Genomic DNA, 20,980 nt, shown 5'->3' on the forward strand with positions numbered 1-20,980 from the left:
GCCGCCGGTCCCGCGCGGGGCGCGCGCCAGGCGCTGGCGGCGCGGGTGCCGCGGGCAGCAGGTACGTCTGGGGAGCCCCGGGACCACAGGTATCTGCGGGGAGCCCCGGTCTGTGCCGTGCCCCGGCACGGGCAGCGGGACTCTGTCGTGCCCCGGCGCGGGCAGTGGGTCTGTGCCGTGCCCAAACGGCGGGACTGTGCCGTGCTCCGGCGCAGGGAGCGGGTCTGTGCTGTGCCCCATCGTGGCCGTGCGCGTTGCGGGGACCCCGCTCCCTCCGCCTCCCGGTGCCGCCGCACGCCCCGCCGCCCCCGGGGTCGGGCAGGGCGGCCCGGCGGGCTCCCCGCGCTGCGTTGGCGGGGGCCGCGCTGGCGGGGGAGCCCCTCCGCGGCGGACAAAGTTTGGCGGCGGGCGCCGCCTCCCGCCAACTTGCTGGCGATGGGGCCGGGGTCTGAGGGCGCTCTGCCGTGGGCCGGCCTGCGGCGGGGCCCGAGCCCCCTCGCGCGGGGTCAGTCGAGCTGCGGCCGGGCCGGGGACGGAGTGAGGGTCGCGTCCGCCTGTAGTGCGGGGCCGCAGCTGGAGCGGCGCTACTCCTGCAGGGGAGGGGGCTGCGGGGGGCTCTCGAAGCTGGGGGCCGCCTCACGCACCGTAGCCCCCCGGCACCGCTCGTCGGAGGCGCGCGGGCCCAGCTGGACAACTTTTGGTGTCAGGATTCCGCATACAAACAGCCCCGGTAATGCCTGAGCGTGAAAGTTGCTTGTATTTTCTGCATCTATGCAAACCCACCCAACGGTGGTGCCTCAGCAGTGTCTTCACCCGAGAGTACTCTATATTTGTAAGTTGCTGCGGCGCTTCTTGGAAACCTGCTGTCCTGGAGCAGCATCATTGCTTGCCCCAACGAGGAAGAGTAGTAGTTTATTTTCTGGAGTCGAAACCCATTTAGAGTGGTCTTTACTAGGGAATTTTCAGTTTGCCTTCCATAAAATGTAATAAACTTAATAGGCCTTTTCTGTTAGATTTGTAGAGGTGAAATCTAAATTGTGAGGATTGATGAGCTATAACAGAACAGCATGTCACTGTAACTTTTCTTTAAAATAGTAGTACATGGACATGCATGGTTTCTAAGCTTGTTAGTGTACTGAAGTTAGGAAAAGGTTCTAGTAAAGGTGTCTCCAGAATTTCCTGGTTCTTACATGCAGGTTTAAGAGCAAACCGATCTACAAGCTCTGTATTAGAGCATGCACCTGACACCAATTGTAACAGCTGCAGAAGACTGTACTGTAACAGAAGTAAAATGCATAATGGTGTAGGGGTATTTACAGCTGTGAATGCAATCAGCAGAGAAGGCTCATTTGTCTGAACACAGGGCACCTGTGATAGGCGCACAGTCAGGAACTGCTGCTTTGCGATGTCACTGTTAGGAATCCTGCTATTTTTGCAACACTTATTACTGGACTTTGCATAAAGTGGGGTAAGCAACCCATGTACTTTTAATGTGCTGTAATAACATTATTAACTGAGTCTAGATTAGATGAAACAATACTGATAATTATTTTTTGATAGTTTCTGTGAATATGCTCCAAGTTCCTGCAGGACACTTGTAAAAGGGTTATTGTTACCACAGTCACGTTAGGTGGGAATTATAAATTAGACCATACAATAGTAGCACATAGGTGCTTTGCAATGAGATACTGCAATTAGCATTGTGCTGCAAGTATTCTGTATGGGAAACTGTGTCTTGATGTTGTGAACAATGTCTGTCTTGTGAGGCAGAATACTCTGTGCAGAAAAGGGGAGGAATACTTCTCATTTACAGAGGATGCGGAATAAGAAGCAAGTGTGTGCTGCTTCAAACGTGTTATGGTTCCTAAATGCTGGGAAGAGTGTGCCTACAGTCAGTGAAGGGACTGTGTGAGCGAGGAGCCCGTTCCCGCAGCAATGCATGCGCATACTCATCATACTCATTCCTCTTATGTTTCTGAACAAAGTGGAGTTTTTGCAGCTCTGTCTTGATGCTACTTATTGCAAAATTGCTTAGTGCAAGGTGGGGTTTTTGCCTGAAGGGTGAAAAGAGCTGGAAGTTGCACACAAAGTTAGATGTGGTTAGTGAGTAGTAATTATGTTAAAGACATAAAAGCAGTGGACAACAAGGACATGAAGCAAGAGTACGCATCAGCTATTTCAGCCACGGAACTGGAGTAGTAGGTGAGCTAAAGATCTGAACTCACACTGGTTTATGAAAAGGTCAGTAAGAAAATTAAGATGTGAACTATGTATGCTTGGAGTGTGAGTAGCAGTGCAAGCCTGCTACTCAGCTGAAGTATTTTCAGATCATGATTGACAGCATAAATGCAGAACATAACACACAGTGTAGCTGTCTCCCCTCTCACTGTGCCCATTCCCAAAGGTTAGTTGCATGTAAGTGTGATTACAGTTCTGAAGGTGCCCTGTACAAGATGCTTACAGCTCATTACACTTTCCCTCTCCTGGCCCCCAGTGTTGTGCTGTTACTCCAACATGGGTTCAGTGGTGACTCCCCAAAAGCTGGCTACCTGGCAGCTTGCTGTTTGTCTCTGATGGTCTCTACACTGCGGAGTCTGACGCTGCAGTAATATTGCGTCACAGATTACTTTTAGCATGGAGGGACAGAACTAGCAAAATCTCCAGCATGATGAAGCGCATGGTTTCAGTTTATTACACGTGATTAGGTCCAAATTAGGAGGAGAAACTGCATTGCCCTACGAGATCCTGACATGACTAAAATTTACCTATATCATTAGTATTCGTTTAAATTAATTGCATTGTCTGGCAATAGCACAAGAATTAATAGAATTGTGTTATGCAGGACAAAACTGCATATTTTATCAGAGCAACAAATGGGGTGTTACTTCAGTTATGGTGGTGCTCAGCTAAACTGCTTCCTGGACAATGGGATTAACTAACAGAAAAAATACTTTATGAGCACTGCAGAATCAATATTGACATGGGAGACTGAGCTGGAGTCCTTTCTGCCCCATGTATTAACATCAAGAGTGTCCAATAAGTGCTATTTGAAGAATCTATGTTGCCAGTTGGTATATGACAGGAAGACTGAGATTTGATTCCTCGTTTTCTTCTCCTTGCTGGTTCTAGAGTGATACGGTGTGCTGCTGAAAGGCGTTTGCCACACTCTTGTTAGGTTCAGTAATACGAGGGGTAAGTCTGGAATCAGGGGTGTTGGAAAATGGGAAGTTTGGGATTTTTTTACTTGGAAAAAATTTCTGAACTTTTTGGGAGTATTTTTGTAGTGTAGGTGGATATGAGCATACTTGGTGAAATGCCATCTTCAATAGAAAAATAGTAAAAAAATAGTAAAAAGTTGGCTTCTTATCACTATGGGGTAGAACCTTGCTGTTGTTCATTCTTTGGCTCTAGAGGTTTCTGTCCAAGGTGAATTGAAACCTTTTTTCCTCTGAATTCTTAGCTGGTCTCTTGTGGGCAGCAGCTGGGTTACACGTCAGTCTCTGTCATATTTCAGCCCACCAATTTGCTGGGCCTAGGATTTGGTGTGACAAGTTCACATATTAGGGTTTAATTCTTAATTTGGTTATAAGGTCCCAATGAGGTCTGTTATCTCCATGTAATCTTATTGAAATCACTGGGTTTGTATGAATAGAGTGAGATCAGGCCTTCTTGTAAATTCAGGTAGCAATAGAGGTTTTCTAATGATAGTTGTGTCATCAACTAAGCATTATAAAATGCAACATTGGCTTATTTCTTGCTTTATTCCTCTGTCTCACTTGCATTTTATCATGTCTAGGGTTCAGTGTTGCTTTGATGTGTTTCAACTAAAATTTCTTTGTGGCAATTATTATATCTTGCATCTGTAAAGCATCATGTGTGCTTAGAGCGTTACACATGAAATGACATTTGAAAATGTATCTTTAAATACATTGGTTGCAGAGTTAGACCTGTAAGTCAGCAAATACCTGATTTAGGGTTGTGCAGATACAGTTCAGTGTTATGAGCCACCCTGCTCACTGAATGAGGTGATGATTTGCAGGAAAAGTAATATGTGATCTTAGTAGTTGACAGGACGATTCATGCAAATGGAGCTAAGGTAATACACTGTTTTAAATGTGGTGCTTCCTAATTTTCAAGAGCTTTACTTTCAGCCCAAATAATCTTCTTGCAAATTGATTTCTAACATGGAACCTCTTGGTATTGGGAGGCTTAGCCTGTTTGGTTGCTTGGTTGGTTTCGGGTTGTTTTTTTTTTTTTGTAAAATTACACTACATGGATATAAACTTTTCTTGTTGACCTTAAAAAAAAATCCCTAAATGGGATTTGAGCCTTTAGTGGTGATTTCTAATTCAGGTAATTGCCTTACTTGGTAAGGTTGTTACTTGATGAGCAGAGCAATGAGCTGTGGGTTCTGTGCTTTGTGTAGGGAAACAACAGGTGAAGTCTGACCTGTTTCATCCTCCTTTTTGCTCTCTGTTCTGCCTCTGCTTTCAAGCTTCAGCAGTCTGCCAGTGCTCACAGCACACTGCTTTTGGTCTGTCAGAGCTACGAGGTGCCCAGCCTTTGTGTACAGGGAGTTCATGTCCATTTGGATTGGTTTTTGAGAGGCCACCAAACACTTGATTAAAAAAAGCAAGCAGGCATAGGAAAAGAGTTCAGTTTAACTTGAATGGATTGCCATGAGACGAAGAGCATCTCTGCCGTTCCAGCGAACTTCAAAGGGTGCCTGCAGACGAGGCAAGTGTCAGAGCTTCTCAAAAAAGTTGTGAAAGTCTTTGTAGTGGAAAGTGTTATGTGTCTGATATTTAAGCGTGCCTTAATAGAAAATTCATGTATAAAAATAGCAAAATACAAGTTTTATTGAAGTTAGTAAGACTTTTGCTGTTGAATTATTTTATAATTTTTCCTTCAATGCTTTTGTTCAAGTTTATCAAATAATTTCTTACAGAAAAACAGCCATTTGGACTACCAGTCAATTTAGCTGATGATACAAATGTAAAGACAGCTCTTCTTTAAGTGAACTGAAGAGCTCCTGTCTGTAATAATTAAAGTTAGCAAACATACAGGATGTAAACATGAGGCATGTGGTGTGTCTCAGCAAGCAGTCCATAATTTTTCTCTGTATATAATAGCTGCCTGGATTTTACAACCCACATATAGTAAATAATTGCATTTTTATCTGGAATGATAAAAGTAGACAGCTTTGAAAGCAACTTTTTAACAGGAAAGTGAGATATGGATCAAGGTTCACATGTTAATTGCACAAGTGTATATTAAAAAAGCCAATCTGAAAGATTTTTCTTGTACATATTTGCTGTTTTTCTTCTGTTGCCAGCAGCTGCCACCTCCAGAAATCTAAGTGCTCTTTTTTTTTTTTTTTTTTTTTTTCTGTTCAGTCTTAAGAAGAAGGACTTTCAGAGCAGGAGCAGTAGTGTAATTAAATACATATGTTTTACTTGGAAAGGTGTTATTTTTAGGACTAGCTCAAAAGGGCAGGTACTCCTTGGAGACATTATAATATGGCCAGATTGTCTGCTCCAACTAAAGAGCAGTACAAGACATAGGGAGCATCAGGGTTTACTTAAAAGTTTTTGACACATGTTACCTCTGGGCAAAAAAATTTGAGAGGAGGCTGCAGAGTGGGCACAACTTCTGGGCATCTGGGCTCTTGGTGCTTCATGGGAAAGAGTGCAGCTTCCAGAGAGGCTGCCCCGTGGAGGGATGTCCTTGTTCCCTCACTTTCTCAAGGCCACGCTGATGTTGATTCTCTTCCCTGTGCTTGTACACTGGCTCCTCTCAGGAATGCACCACTGCTGGCTGGAGCACAGAGATGCACCTGCCCAGCAGGGGTTGTGCTGGAGACAGCAGCTGTTCTGAGCTGCCCTAATCACTGCTCCCCTGAATGTAGATCCTGAGGTAGGAGGAGCAGGGAAGTTTGTGCATGCTTCTGGTAGGAAAGGGTGTGTACATGAATTAATGGGCATACAGCAGAGATATTTTTCTCCCTACTCTCTGTTCTTTTTTTGTGGTTCACATTTGCTCACTCTTCCACCTCTGAGCAAAGGGGAGCATATGGCAGTGTGCTGTCCATCTGGTTGCCACTTACTTTGAAATCATTGTGCAGGCAAATTTGGCCCCATCTTGAATTTCTTAGGTAGGTAAAACTGTTACTAGAATGACAGCTGAAAATGTGAGTTAAGCACAGAATGAGCACAAAGGGCTCTTTCTGAATATTTTCAATCTTCTACATAAAAATCCCCAACTTGTGCTATGCTAGTATTTAAATCAAATAGGGTTGGGATTCTCATTGTGAGAAGTAGACTCTTCAAATATGGGTAAAAGACAAGTCCTGTCCCAGAGGATTTGCAGTCTAAATACATTTTAATGAGAATATAGTGAATGGTGACAGATGCTTAGGAAAACCTTAGTTATGTAGATAATACTGTATGTATGTCATGAAAAATTCCATTGACAGTTTTGCATCCTAGCACAAGCTTGTCACATAGTCTCTTGAAATGCATAGCAGATGTTAATTCAGGTCCTGTGCATTTTGGGTATTCCCAGGTATTTCTTGTTTACTTGCATATCAAGGATCAACACTGGCAAAGAGAAGTCTTAATGTCTTTGGCACCATGAGCGTGTGTACATTTATGTTATCACATTTCACATTGCAAACATTGAAATAGTAATAACCTAGCTTTCCTCTAGTTATCTAAAGGAGTAGCACTGAAAAAAACAATTATGTGATATTTATGTTGTAATATTCTGATATCTTACCTGCAGACAAGAGTACAGGCTAAAGTATTTTAAAATTCAATTTATTTTATACCTTGGAGGGCTAACTTTTGTACATTTTCTGAGTCATGAACTTGTTTTTCATGTAGCCGCATGGAAAAGTCTGTATTTTTTTTAAATTGGAACAGGTGGCTATAGAAATAGAAAATAAGTCAGAGGAAAGTAATTTTTCTGAAACAATCTTTTGTGCTGTTTAGATCAGGCATCCTCATTTTTGATTGTTACATGCATATTTATTGTGTAGTACTGCTGCAGTGATTCCACTGTGATATGTAATATGAAAGTGCTTGTGGACTGGAAAGAAGAATTTTGTCTTTGTGGAGGAGAGTGGCTAGAGTTTGTTCACTGCATTCTTTAAAGTTTTCATTTTGTTTTGAACAAAAGTGGTCAAGATTTTTAATATTATAAGTATTGAGACTTTTTGCCTTTTTTCCTGCAAGAGCCTATTTAAAGGACTGTAAATAGCTTTCTGAAAAACTTTTATTCTGTACTGCAACATGCAATGAGAGAAGTTCATTTTAAGTTTTAAAAAAAGAATCCTGAGTTTGAGACTTACTCCGAAGAAACTGTGTTTGAACGGATACTCTGTGCGTTATTATGTCTTCCAAGTATTTTACAATGGCAATTCAACCCTCAGTACACAGCTGTGAAACTAGGCTGACAGTGGGAATTCTGAGTAGATCTGGGGAGGAGGAAATATTCTGTGGCTTGTTTTAGAGTCTCATGAGAGCTGTGGCCTATCTATTGGTGATCTATAGCCAATACCTGTTGTAGCAGCACTGAAACTGAATGCCAGGGTCTGCTAAATCACTGCTGAGCTGCACCTTGCACTACTTTGTTGAATGACTTGTGCTCCGTGGAATTTTTTTCCAGTTCAAAAGAAGAAATAAAAAAGGAGGGGTGGCACAGAAAAATTCACAGCTTTTCTTTCAGCCCCAGTTCTTTAGCTCAGAACATCAGAGCATACTTCCTGAGTAGTAGTTGGGGTTTTTAAATGCATGGTGTCATATGACTTGTATTGAAGTTTTCTGAAGTATATTTTATTCAGGGGTTTGTTGTAGGGTAAATCTGTGATGGATCTAAATGTGACATGCTGAGTGGGATTTGTGGACATCTTCACCACACTTGTTTCCCTGCTATTATTTTTTAATGTGGAAATGAGGAAGAATTCCTTTAATAGTTTGCTTCTCATGAGATAGAAGAAACTGGTGAGGCAGTTTCTCTCTGGTTTTAGAAGTCAGCATAGTCACCATAGTGACTCCTGAGACTAACATTTGAAAAAGATTATATTTAGTTAAAGATTCTAAAGGTTTTTAGTTTAATGATACTGGCCATCTTCCTTCATCTATTATTCTGCTGTAGAAAAAGAAGTAACTGTTGTGCAGGTAAAAAACCATGGTTCTAGCTAAGCAAGGGACTATAACAGTTGTCTTGAAGTGCTGCTTTTAGGCTGGTACCCAGGCTTCATATCCTGCCAGAAGGCGGGAGTTTTGATGTGTAAATGAAGGTATACTTTAAAATGCTGGGAAGGCCTGGAGTGCCAGGCAAAGGATTCCCTCAACAGCCCAAGGAGTAGGAGCTCAGGGACTGTTACAACCCTTTGAATCTCAGCTATGGACTGTCCAGTTGTAAGGGTGATATTTGGTTTATTTTTTAATTACATTTTCTTTTGATTAAAAATGCTTGTCAGCAGCTCCCGTGTCTCCCTTGTGCTTTTCTGAAATTTGGGAGTGATGGAAAGAAACTTGGTCTTTTTTCCATTAGCAGGTGGATATTTTACCCAGTCTGACTGCACCACTTCATTCTAAAGTGAAGATAGGCTTGTTGCTTTTGAAGAACTTCTTCCAGTAGAAGATGATTTCCCTTTTTGGGGGGAAGGGAAGGGACTGCAGTCCAAGTAGCTGGTAGCCTGCCAAGGTCTGAATCTGAAAGCACTGGGTACAGTGAACTAGCAAACAAAGACTAATTGGTTATTTGTTTGATGCATTTGGAAATGCAGCCAGGTCTCGGAGTGCCCAGGTGACTGGCAGCAGCTGGTATCTGATTGATGTTTGCTGGGTTAAATGAAGAAGCGTATCTCTAGTGAGAAGTGTTCCACAGCCTCATCCAAGAACACTGTTAACTGGTGCTTTCACGGGCTGCCTTGATTGGAGAGATTTTATGGACTGAGTGAACACCTGAAGTCAGCAAGCTTTCTTCTGCTTCATGCCTCCAAATAAGGATTAAGGTACGTGGGACAAATTGACTGGGAAATACAGGCTTGCACAGTTCATTTTGTTAAGAGAGGGAGGACTTTATGCCCTAGTGCCTGTGTATTTCACAAGCTTTAAAAATTGCTTTTAAAAGTACTCCCTTTTTGTTGGTGGCTGTGTGGGGCAGGAGCTTTCTCTCGTGGTAATGTCTAATGAAATTAAATGCTTATCTTGGTTATAATGCTATCATAAGGCAATGCCAAGTGTTCTTTCCTAGAACGAAGATAGAAAAAAGGGAAGGCCAGTGTTCAAAACATTAAATTATAAAATGGAGGATTTGGTATTAGAAGAAAAACTGATAGCGGTGGTACTTTCCTTCCCTAGATGAACATCTGATCTTGGGGCTTTTACTGGTTGTGTTTAAAGGATTTAGCAAAGCAGTTTGAAAAAGACTTTTTCTCTTAGTTTCACTGAGTATATAGAGCACACTGCATGAACAACATTTGGCAGGAGAAGAGCAAAATGTATCTGAAACCTTTAATTATATACTGTAGGCAACTCTGTCTAGGTCAGAAGACACCGTATTATCAAATAACATATTACAGGCACTCAGAACTTGCACAGTAGCTTGATTATTCCGTGAATAATTGGTCTTTGTTAAGCAGATAATGGCACTGTTTGCATTCAGAGCCTAGGTTTGAAGTATATGACATAGAATATTTGTAATTTAAATCATCTGTTATCCCATTGATGTAAGAACTAAATAGAACAGAGTTCAGTAGAAGCTTTTAGGATGGCAGACTGCCTCTTCTGCTGTACATGTTTCACTGACTATCATACCTGCAGTTCTGAAGGTGTTGAAGAGATTTTATTTTGTTTATTGAATTTAATTTTATATGGGTGTTTGCAGCAATGCTTGGGACCATATAGACTGTATTAAAAACCAAACAGAAAATGCCCTGAAGAATGAAACAGTTTAGAAGCTTCCCAAACTGCTTGTGGGCAGAAAGGGAAGAAAATAAATAGTGAAGGAGAACAAGTGTATGATTAAGACAGGCAAATAGGATTTATGAGAGAAATGGCATGTCTTTCTCTGTCACACACCACACCTTATTTTGCTTATCTAGAGGAGAGAAAGTATTTCTGCCTTATGAATATTTACTTAGGCTTTTTAATCCTTAAGGATCCCAGGGTGGAATACGAAATTGTTGACTGGAGTGTCAATAGCTGATAATTTTTACAAGTATGTCAGAATATGAGCTCAAGTAACTTTGCAGGTTCCTCTGGGCACTCATTTATGTAAGCTTATGCTTGGAGGTAACTGTCAGCCTGGTAGAATCCCCAGTGCTAGAGTACTCTGTTTTGTACAGGCTGGGGAGCAGGTGATGATGAACAGATCTTTTTCATCTGGATTTTTATCTTACTTTCTTTTTCCCCAAGATGGAGTTTAAAAGAAAAGCAGTAAGGTGATAAAATTATTCCCTTAAAGGACAACAAAAGTGATCAAACCCACTCAAAGTAATGTTTTTTTGTATCAAGTGCAGCATAGTCAGCTAATCAAAACACATGTTCTGTATCTGTGACTGTTTAGCCTGCAGAAGATCAGCCTGCCTTGCAGTAGGGAAGTTGTATTTTCCGTCTGAGCTGAATGCCCTTTTGAGCTGTGATCAGCACTCTGCCTTCCCTAAGGAGATGGCAGTGATTGTAGCATTTATCATACATAAAGGAATCTGTCTTGCTCTATATATCTGCCAAAAGACGTGTGAAAAATAGAGACCAAGGCAGCAGCATCCATGATCTTAGTAACCCCTCAGACAACAAGACTGATGGTGAACTAAAGAAATCACTTCTCCGCTTCTCACCCTAGCCCCATATTTAGCCACAGCAATAGTTTTGAGTTGGGCTGATTTAGAAGCCTGTCTGTAAAGGAATCTGCTAGCAGAATATTGGCTGAAAGGTTTGTGTAGTGCATGAAGCTGTTGACCTGTGCTGCAGAGACATGCACCTCCAGGTGAAAACAAATTCTTGTTCACACCAGAAATTGTGTACCTGGATAGAATGCTGCAGCTTACATTAAAAATGGTTACTTGAAAATTAAATGACATAGTGGGCAAATGTTGGAATTGTTGGTGTTCAAGGAAAAATTGTAGTGCATACCAGTGTTTTAATAAAAGCAGGGAGTTTGTCTGGATTATTTAGGAATGAAAAAAGCACAGAATGTAATGAGTGTTCTGCTGTCATCAGGCAGCCCTGTGACTGAAGCAGAGACATAAAACCAAGGGCAAAAGTTCTATTCAGGGAAGGAAAGATGGAGCAGACTGAAGTTGCAGAGCACTTTTTTCATGGAAAAGCACTGAGTATTAGAATTTTGCTTTAGTCCTCTGCTTTATAACATGTAGCAAAAATGATGGATTGGTGATTCTTCTGACTTGGCAAAATTAGGGCTGCTCCCTGGAAAATGCAGCAAAAGAGCCTCAGAGGCTGCTCTGGGTATGCTTAAAGATTTGTGCTCCAAAGAGAAGTGTGTACCTTTGCAAGGAAAGGAGAAACAAAGGACTTGCAAGCCAAGATCAAAATAAAAAATTATATATAAAAGGTGCCATACATGACCTGTTTTTCAATTCTCTGCTAAGGGCAATGAAGCTGCACGGTATGTAATTTCTAATGATTTTCTTTGTACCAAGCTAAACATTCCCTTTGTTTTTCCCTCTTAAGGACTGAACTATGAGGGTTCTTGTGATTTGAGCAAGAATAGATATATATGTAGCAGCAGCAGCTGCTGGATCTACGTGCTGGTCTGAGCTGCTTCCCTTCTTGCCTGTCGTGATGTGTGGTGTCAAAGGTGTTCAAGTTGCTGATTGTTAAATTAAACATCCAAATGAAAGGAAGGATGACAACATTTGTATGTCCATAGCTAGAGTTTGTGTATCCCTTGTGCAAGGTGTATGGCAGTGTTTTTAAGCTTAGATTTTTGTCAGTTTTGATAGTTTAGTGTCTGTTTTGGTGCATGGATAAGTGCATGTTTAAATTAGTTTTCACCTTTTCTCTGAGATACGGTTTTGCGTTTTTATAATCATTTATAACTGATTGTTATAAATTATATATTATACAACTGGAGTGTTGGAGGAAATCATTCAGGCATGGGTTTTTAATGAAGTAAGATCTAGTAACACTGTTCACTATTGCAATTCATTTGCCTAGAAAATCCGACTAAGTTTTTTCCTTAAATAAGCAGGTAAGCTCTCTTTCCCTTCCCCAATTTTCACAAATTTTGACACTGTATCCGCTGACAAAGTGAGTAGGTGGGGTTAGGAAAAGCATTTCTGCCAGGTGGACTTTTTGTCATTATCTCTACTGTGTATATGTACATGTAGATCCTGTAATTTTTCTGCTGTCTGGGCTCTCATTAGCTTTGTTCTGCTGCAGAGCTTCAAGTTTTGATTCATACTTTCCACCAAGTTGTCTCTGGGGTAGCCTCTCATCCCATTGATTAGCTGTGATATTTTTATGCTAACTAGCAAAAGGAGATTTTTAAGGAGAAATATTTTAAGAATTGTAAATGTGCTTTTCATCTTCTGGACACAAACTGGTACAGCAAAGGGGAGAAAAGTCAGCATAATGTGACCAGCCATTTCTGTAAGTTGTTGATGGAGCAGAGTTTGAGAACATCTGGACTGTGAAACGCACCTCTTGAACTTTCATTGATTGGTTCCTTGGGCTGTCAGCCAGGAAGTGTATTTTTAGATACTTGCAGCAAATCTTATTGCATGTGAGAGAATACCAGATCCATAGTTTGTCAGCTGCTGTTTTTCAGTAAGTAGGGAAAATGGATTTGTGTTTAAGTTAAATAGTTAATTTGGTGCTGCATTGCAGGCTGCAATTTGTACAGCTGGACCTGAGTTAGCTTTAAACTGGGCGGCCCGGCAACTACTCCCAGAGTCCAGCATGAGCTGTGGTAATCCTGCGTGCTAATCCAGAGAGGAAAACTATTGGCCTGGACACAGTAAAGAAGTCTTTTCTTTCACTTAGCCATGGCCTCTGAAAGCAGAGATGGGAAAAATGTGTGTGTGTGTTTAGTTTTTATGGCCCACCATATATTTTTTTACCAGAACAAAGTGTAATAATTTAGTAATAAAAGGGCATAGTAATTTAATGGCAAATTGACTCCTTGTATGAGTGAAATGTGATGCAATGCTACAGTTACATAGCACACTAGAATACAGCTATTCCTTGGGACTTTTGAAATGGGGCATGTTCTTGTTAAGAGAAAATAGTTCTGCCCTCCAGCAGCAGTGGGCAGGGCAGTGGTGAAATGTATTTAAAGTGTGGGGCTGCCTGAACTGATCTAATCGCACTGGTTGCTTTGGTCCCATTGCATTCTGGAAGAGTTCTGCTCTTGGCTGAGGGTGCACTGAGTGGTTTGGCCTGCCTCTATGTGTTGGATTTTTAGCCTTTGGATGCTGCCAGACACTGCTTCTGAGTAGTGTTATTCTCTGAAGCTCATACACTTGGTTTGGACACCTCTCTGTTTTGTACTCAGTAGAAGAGCGTTTCCAATACTACCAGCTCTTGAAATTACTTGTTAATGGACTATCTTGTCAAAAACTTGTTGAATCTTTGATTCAGGACAGAAATTTTCCTATCCTGAAGCATTCCCCATTTTTCATGCTGTCTATCCTGCAATTTCTCCTGAAAGATTCTCTGTTCAGCATCAGTGTGGTAGGTCCATTAAACCAACCTATGTTGATAAGGTATTTAATCTGTGCTTGTTCAAAACTGTGTGATCTTATTACTGCAAACAATGCCTCAAATTAGATTAAGTACTTTGGAGCATGTGTTATGTCACTTTAAAAACCACCTTCTAAATCACCTAATGTGTCTCTAAGTAGCATGTGAATAACTAAAGTATGGGCCAGCTTTCTTGTCTGAAAGACTGCTCATTTCTAGGACCTTAAAAAGCGTAGGATTCTGATTGTCCTTTTGGTGTCTCTCCCATCTTGGCCTGCAGTGGACTCCTTTGTCAGCGATGCTCTGGACCACCTGAAAGCTTTCTACCCTCCACTGTTCAAGTGTTGTGAGCTCTACAGTTCATAACCTGTCCATTGTCAACATCATATTTTAAAAGAATATGTTGAGAGTGAGCAGAATTATACAGGAGACTAGGTTTTATTAAGGACCAGTGTTTTGGAGCTATGAAGATGAGGGAATGAAGGTTCACAAGATACTGCCCCTTTAAATCCCATATTGGTCTTGGCAGCAGGTTGTCTTGTTTCTAGTGCTTAACAGTGACAAGTACAGTAAATCTCTCACCTGATGCTAGTATCATCTTAATTCCTTGTAGATATTCTTGGTTTATTGGAAGATTTGTATTGATTTTGATTTTTGTATTTCTGTTTCAAATGAGATTCCAAAAAAAAATTTTTTAAAATATTTGTGTATGTATCTAAAAAAGCTACCTATGCTTACAATACTGGAGGCTTCTCTTTCTTTTGGAAGGTGGCAGGATTTTTACCAACAGAATGCTCAACTGAAAGTCAGAAACTTGAGTACTGATCTAGATTTTGGCATCTGTTTCCTATGTGGTCTTGGGCTTTGTGTTTAGTTAGGAAATATATACTCATTAGCTTATTTAAATTCTATTGAAGGTGCTGGGGAGTCTTTGGCTGAGAATGACAGATTGTTTAGCAGATAATGATTGGGTTGGAGGGATTAGTGCAATGGTGATACATAAAATATTTCTGAAAAATTTCAGAGCTGTTTCACCAGCTCTTCATGGTTTTAATCTGGAAGCTAATACAGATGTAGCTTCTTTGCTCTCATTTGTCTGTCTTAGAACATGGTTTTCTGAGTTTTCTACCTCCTAAAAATGTTTGATAACTAGACTGGTAAAGTGGTTTGGGGTTTCTTTAAATAAAGATGAGTTGATAAAACTTGCCAAAAGTCTGTGTTTGCAGCTGTAACAGATGCAGTTCTGTTACAAGCAGGTGACTGCTATGTGTTACAGGTTGAAGAGCAAAAATGTGTTTTATTTATATCTTGACATTTGTTTACTGTTCTGGGGCTTGCACTGCAGTATGGATCCCTTGCATAACGTTTGCTTGAAAAGCATCCTTTTATCTGCTCAGTGTATTAGACAGAACCTCCTTATTGGATATGGGTCATGGGACTTGAAGTACTAAATAAGATACTGCTAAAATAGAGCTGAGGAGGGTGGCAGGATGACTGCTACGTTGGGTCACACAGTGGCCAAAGCTTTTCTGCCTCTATGGTGCTACAGAATACTGAAGGATAGAGAACCAAGATATTTTTTTTGTGGGGCAGTGTTGTTGGGGTTTGCTGTTCTCTTTATGATCTTCTGTTTTAAAGAAAATAGATATTAAATAGTCAAACATGTGTTTTATATATTCCATGTGCTGAACTCTAGGGTAGCAGAGTTTGTTGCATAAGCTTCCATTGTACATTTCTCCAGCAGACACATTCATGTGTGATAGAAGTGTTCACAGAAAATTATTGTATCTCCTTTAATAGATGTTTGTTGTAATTATTTAATACACTGGCAAAAGCCACTGAGGTCTGATTTGAAGTTACTGCCAGGCATTTTAAATGGGAATAACTTCTCTCTATCATCCCCCTAACTGCAAATGAACTACTATGGCTGTATATTAAAAGAGCAGCCTAGGAATTAACACGCGTGACTTTTAATTGAAAATATGTGAGAGATTTTTGTATGCTATTTATTTCTTCCCATTTTGCTATGATTTGATAATTGATTCTACTGATTGGGTAGAACAATTACTGCAAAGTTTACTTGTGGAATTGCTGGAGAAACTGAGGGCAGGTCCCTCTCTTTGCCAGTCCCTGTCCTGTGCTTTCTGGCTGTGTTGTCAGTGATAGCCGGAGCTTGCTGGGGCAGAACCTTTGGGATTCTTGGGGCCACTTCAGGAAGGCTAGCTCCCAGGCAGGGACCCGTTTTTTTCTAGATTCATCAGTTTGCTTTCCCTTATCATGGTGTCTTATCACTACAGTTCCTTTAAATTTATGACCAAAACTTTCCAAAGGCAGGGAAATTCTTTCTTTTTTTCTTTTTCTTGCTTTTACTTTTTCTCTCTTCATTCTTCTTCTTCTCCATGAAGGAAAAACTGGGGTCAAGGAAGCCACAGTCTCGTCCTAGGAAAGCGCCTGAAGTGGCATTCAGGCACCAAAGTCCAAACAGCTGAAACAGCATCAGAGCATTAACACTTCTGTTTGCACCATGGTGCATATTTTATCTGCCTCTAAGATATTGTTGTTCTTATTGCTCAATGCCTCTCACTTGCTCATGTTCTGCTGGGGCTGTAGTTTTACCATGTGTCTTTAAGGCCCTGGTTCAAAGTGCGTTGCAGAAGCCTGAGGGAATACTGAAGTAAATTTTTTATCTGAATCCCAGAGTACCATCCTCTTTGCTTTACAACATGAATTTCTTAATATGTTAGCAGTAGCACCAAATCAGTGTGCCACAGGAAAAGCTGGTTCTAGGCTCACAGTTTTAACACAGTTTTAAATCACAGTAATAATAATTTCCTACTGAAGAGTGAACTTTGTGAGCTTTTAGCAACTGAGAAGTTGATTTTAAGTTTATCTTGATGCTGACGCTGTCAGTGGAAGAACACAAGCTGACAGTTCTCCCCTCTAAATCAAAGGAGTTCATGGGTGGGTGTTCCTGCATCATCTTTGAAATTTATTCAGTAGCTTGTGATGCTCTGCATTTCCTCATGTGACTAGAGTATCAGTCCTCTTTGTTCTTGCAGAGTTTAAAAGAGATGAGGGCTAGGCAGGGATGGTGATGTTAGGTATTCTTGAAAGGGGAAAAAGATAAATTGGACATTTTTACTTTCCATGTATGGTTTATTTTATTACCAGTAGCTGAATGCATTTTAATATGTATTTATATGAATAAGCAAGTAGCTTCATTCTGACGGAATTCTGCATGCTGTGCAGATCAAATGCTTTTTAACATTTTCAGAAAGTACTTCTCTTGCATACTTCATTGTTCCTTTTTGCATTCCATACAAAATAACTAATGAATCAATTACCTTTGTAAAAGAGCCCTCACTTCCTATCCCTTTTCCAGGTGCAGTGGGAAGAACTGTTGCCTTATCTGTGCAATTTGCAGTGGACAGGCTAGGCAGACTCCAAACACAGGCTGGCCATGTGTGTGTCCCATGTTCCAGGCCTCAGTTAGAGGTGAGGGGGGAAGGCACACACTCTGCTGCAGGTGGGAATCCCTGGCCAGCTGACAGGGCTGCACTGGGTGGGCTATGGCTCCAGGTGCTTCACAGGACTGTCTGAACTGGACCTGCTTGCTCACAGCTTGGACTGAGTCCCCACCATCAGTACTTTGTGGCAGAAACCTGGCCTGTAATTTGTAGTAAGTGCATTCCATCACCTGCTGAGGGAACCAGGCTGACCTGGTTAAATGCACCAGCCATAGATTAAATAATGGCTGTCAGTACTCGGCATGCTATAAGAAGGTGGTTAAATCTTGCCTTTTAGGCTCCTGGTGATCAGGAAAGACTTTGCCAGTCAAAAGCAGTTCAGCTGTTGTGTCCCCACACCTCTCTGAGATAACTTGCCTCTGAAGTACAAGACAGATGTGAATTTAAGAATTTAATGTGTTTTTGCAGAGTGGAGTTTATCCTGCATGCATCGCCAGGATTAAATGCTGCAACTATTCATAAATTTGCATTCAAAACAGCTGGGCTGTTTGTTTCCAAAAGCTGAATTAAAAAGCATAACACTGTCCGAGAGAAGAGCAATAAATTTCACATCAATGGGCTAATTGTTATATACTTGCTTTTAAGATACACAATAAAGCCATAAATTCATATAAATTTATTGCATTTTGTCTGGAAGGTTGCCCATAATACTTTCCCGGAATGACAAAACATATATATTTCTCCAAAATATATTTGTAATTTACTTGGTTCTTAGAATGAAATCCTTGGTTCCAGATGCTTGTTTTGGTTTGTGTAATAACTGGGTTTAGTACCAGTCTAGTTAGGTTTGTTATGATTGTGTGAGAGACAAGTGGTCTAAAGGACTCTCTTCTCACTCTCCTTCCTAGATAGAAACATAATATTTATGGCCCTCACAGAGCTGTAATTGGCAAGATACTTGGAAATCCTCAGCTTCAAGAGATGCCAACAATTTCGTGTGAGATTTTCTCTGTGCTTTTCCCCCATTCTTATTGTAGTGTTGTGAATCTGTTGTATTTTGGTTGGCATTAGATCCTCTAGAAAACTAGAGGATACTTTTAAAATTTCTAAAGGCCTTTCATTCCAGAATCCGTTAGGCCCAGGATCTGAAGAAAATTAAAATTAATAGCTTGAGGAAGAGTCTTAAGGTTGAAGGCTAATGGCTGAAAGGCAGTCTGAAAGTTACATTAATCTAAGGGTATGGGCAGAAACTCAAGCTTGTATTTATTGGAAGGTTAACCTCCAAGTAAGATGGGCAGCAGATATAGCGAATGAAAACTAAAATGTAGTGAGTTTTGCCCATTTTCCTGACAGACAGGTGGTGACAGACACTGGTACTTTCATGTGACTAAGAGATTGCCAACGTCACCCCCCTGTATTGACACATTCCTCGCACTCAGGGTGTCTCAAGGATTTGTGTTACTCTGCTGCTGTTGTTAAAAGCCTGAGTGAAATTCCAGCTCTGTCCAAATAAAATTTCCTCTTGGATTCAAATGGACTTCTGTTCTTACCTCAAAAGCCATTAACAGACTGCAAAAATTAGGTTCATGTGTGATAAAGTCAAATCTAATCAGAGATGACCTGCCAGGTATCCATATAGACCTAAAAACATTCATTCCTTCATTCATTCTAGCATGTTCAAAAGGGTATGTATTTTTTTCTTCACTATTCTAAAAAGTGGCTGGACCAGTCTTGCTTGGCTTGAAAACAAAAAGATGTGGATGCACGTTTCTGGTTTGGCTTTTCGCTGCAGATCCAGGGAGTAGGAAAAGAAGAGCTAAAAGCAACATCCAAGAGTTGACTCTTGACACATGAAAGCAGAAGTCCAAACTTCTCTGAAACTAAATTGCTTCCAGTAGTAATAATTTGGCTTAATACAACTTGACTAGGTTAGTGTCATCCCCAAACATTTAAAATTCAGAAATGCAATTGTTGTTAGCCAAGCAAATACAAACCCAACTTTTGGTTTCAAGTTTAATATTTTAATATATAATCCAAGGGAGATTTGAGGGGCATTTGGTGTTTTTTTTCTTTGTTTGAAGGGGGCTTTTTGTTTGGTGGTTTTGGTTTTTTTTCTTTTGAGAAACAGAATTTGTGACACAAAAAATCATGGCTTGTGGGGGGAATGGCTGTGTTATGAAATTTGTCCAAATGATCTTCTGACTATATGCTGACTGCGCCCAGAGTCATTTAGTTTCCCAGACCAGAAAAAGCCAGATGTTTTCAGTCCAGTGGAGCTGTTGATGCCAGTCTCTTTCCTAGCAGCATGTGCAGTGGCACATTTCAAAAGCAAACTAATCCTGAGCTTCCCAACAGTGAGCCCAGAAGCAGCATTCGCACGGCATCCTGCTGGAGCCATTTATCCAAGCCCATGGTCCCTGTTCGTATCCTTGTGCCATGCTGTAAAGAGGGATCATCTCCCTGGGAGCCCTGTCTGGCCCAGGTGGTGCTGCTCTGTGTGTGCAGGTTTGACCTCACATTCCAACCAAGGTCCCACAGCAGCAGCTGCAGCCATAAGCAGAGCAGGAGATGTTCAGGCATGCAGTGAAATGCTGTGAGCTGCCAGCCCTGTGCCTAATCCTGATGGGAAACACTAAGCCTGCTTTTAGGCTCTCCCTGGCTAGGGAGGCCCAAACTTTGAAGACCGGACAAATCTGTAAAGGGGCCTTTTAGCTATGTGATTGCTCTGTTTTGTTTGTTCTCTGGACTCAAGAACCCTGTGGTGTGTAGACTTTTTCTACCACATGCAGAAACTATAGATAGCTGTTGGGATCACCAATTTATTACAGCTAAATGAGAGTGGTTTGTAAAATGGAAAGGGAAATGGCATGCTTGGAATTACTCCAAGAGAGAAAGAGATCAAATTAATAATCTGGCTGAATGAATGCCTGTTGTTTATTGAGGAGCTAAGAACAAACTTGATATTTGAATAGCCTTTTTAGATGGACAGGTTTTGCACATTTTTGAGATCCATATTACTCTCATTATTTGCCATAGTATTAAAATTCCTCAAGCAGAAGACCCTCAGTGCAGAGAATACCTTTTCTCTGCCCCGTGGCATCCTCTGAATTAGCGATGCTGTGGATTTCTGCCAGACTCTGCCTTTTCTGGAAAATGTTGGGAGTGTATGAGAATCATGAATTCCAGCAGTGCCAGTGTGCACTGTGTAGCATGAGCTGAATGAGAGCCCAGAGGAGCTTGGGGCAGCTCTTGTGTTGAAAGCGTATTGATGCTGGAGTATTTGCAGGGCCCAGAACCTATCTGGAGACCTGCTACACAACCCCTGCTCTCCCTCCCCAGTTCTATGTGAAGAGAGAGCACAAGGAAAAGGGAGCATGAGCAGAGCCTTTCCATAACCTTCCCAAACAGAGCAGCTCCTCCTGTTTCTTTTGGTCTGGAAGTACAATGTGCTGCACACCTGCAAGCTCCTTGGAAGAGGGTGGGCTTGACTGGGCTCTCCTCAGAGTCTGTTTTGGATTAGTCCTCTTCTAAAGGCTTGCTTCCAGCTGCTGTTATTTGTTCTGTAGTCCAGATTTGCAGTACTGAAATGTTCGGGATTCAACCAATGATCATGTTGCATTTGTGAAGAGTTTATTGTAATTGTGCACAAGATCATTTTTCATTTTTTTGGTCCATCTAAACTTCTCTCTAGAAAGTGTGAGTTACACTTAGGAATAATCAGAGTCTTTAGTTACATGATTACATGCTCTTTTTTTCCTAGAACAGCATTCTGCTTAATTTCAGCATATAGGATGATTC

The 20,980-nt window shown here is 41.2% G+C and overlaps 1 protein-coding gene across 1 annotated transcript in view; it reads left to right on the forward strand.

The window, feature by feature from the left end:
- The window catches only part of TMEM266 (transmembrane protein 266), an 84,192-nt gene that overhangs the window by 418 nt on the left and 62,794 nt on the right, over nucleotides 1–20,980 (forward strand). The window contains exon 2 of the mRNA XM_069025723.1: nucleotides 8,560–9,022. The gene's annotated coding sequence lies outside the window, so the exon portion shown is untranslated. The remainder of the gene's footprint in view (nucleotides 1–8,559; nucleotides 9,023–20,980) is intronic.

This window comes from Aphelocoma coerulescens, chromosome 10 (assembly GCF_041296385.1).
Source record: "Aphelocoma coerulescens isolate FSJ_1873_10779 chromosome 10, UR_Acoe_1.0, whole genome shotgun sequence".
Taxonomy (NCBI): Eukaryota; Metazoa; Chordata; class Aves; order Passeriformes; family Corvidae; genus Aphelocoma; species Aphelocoma coerulescens.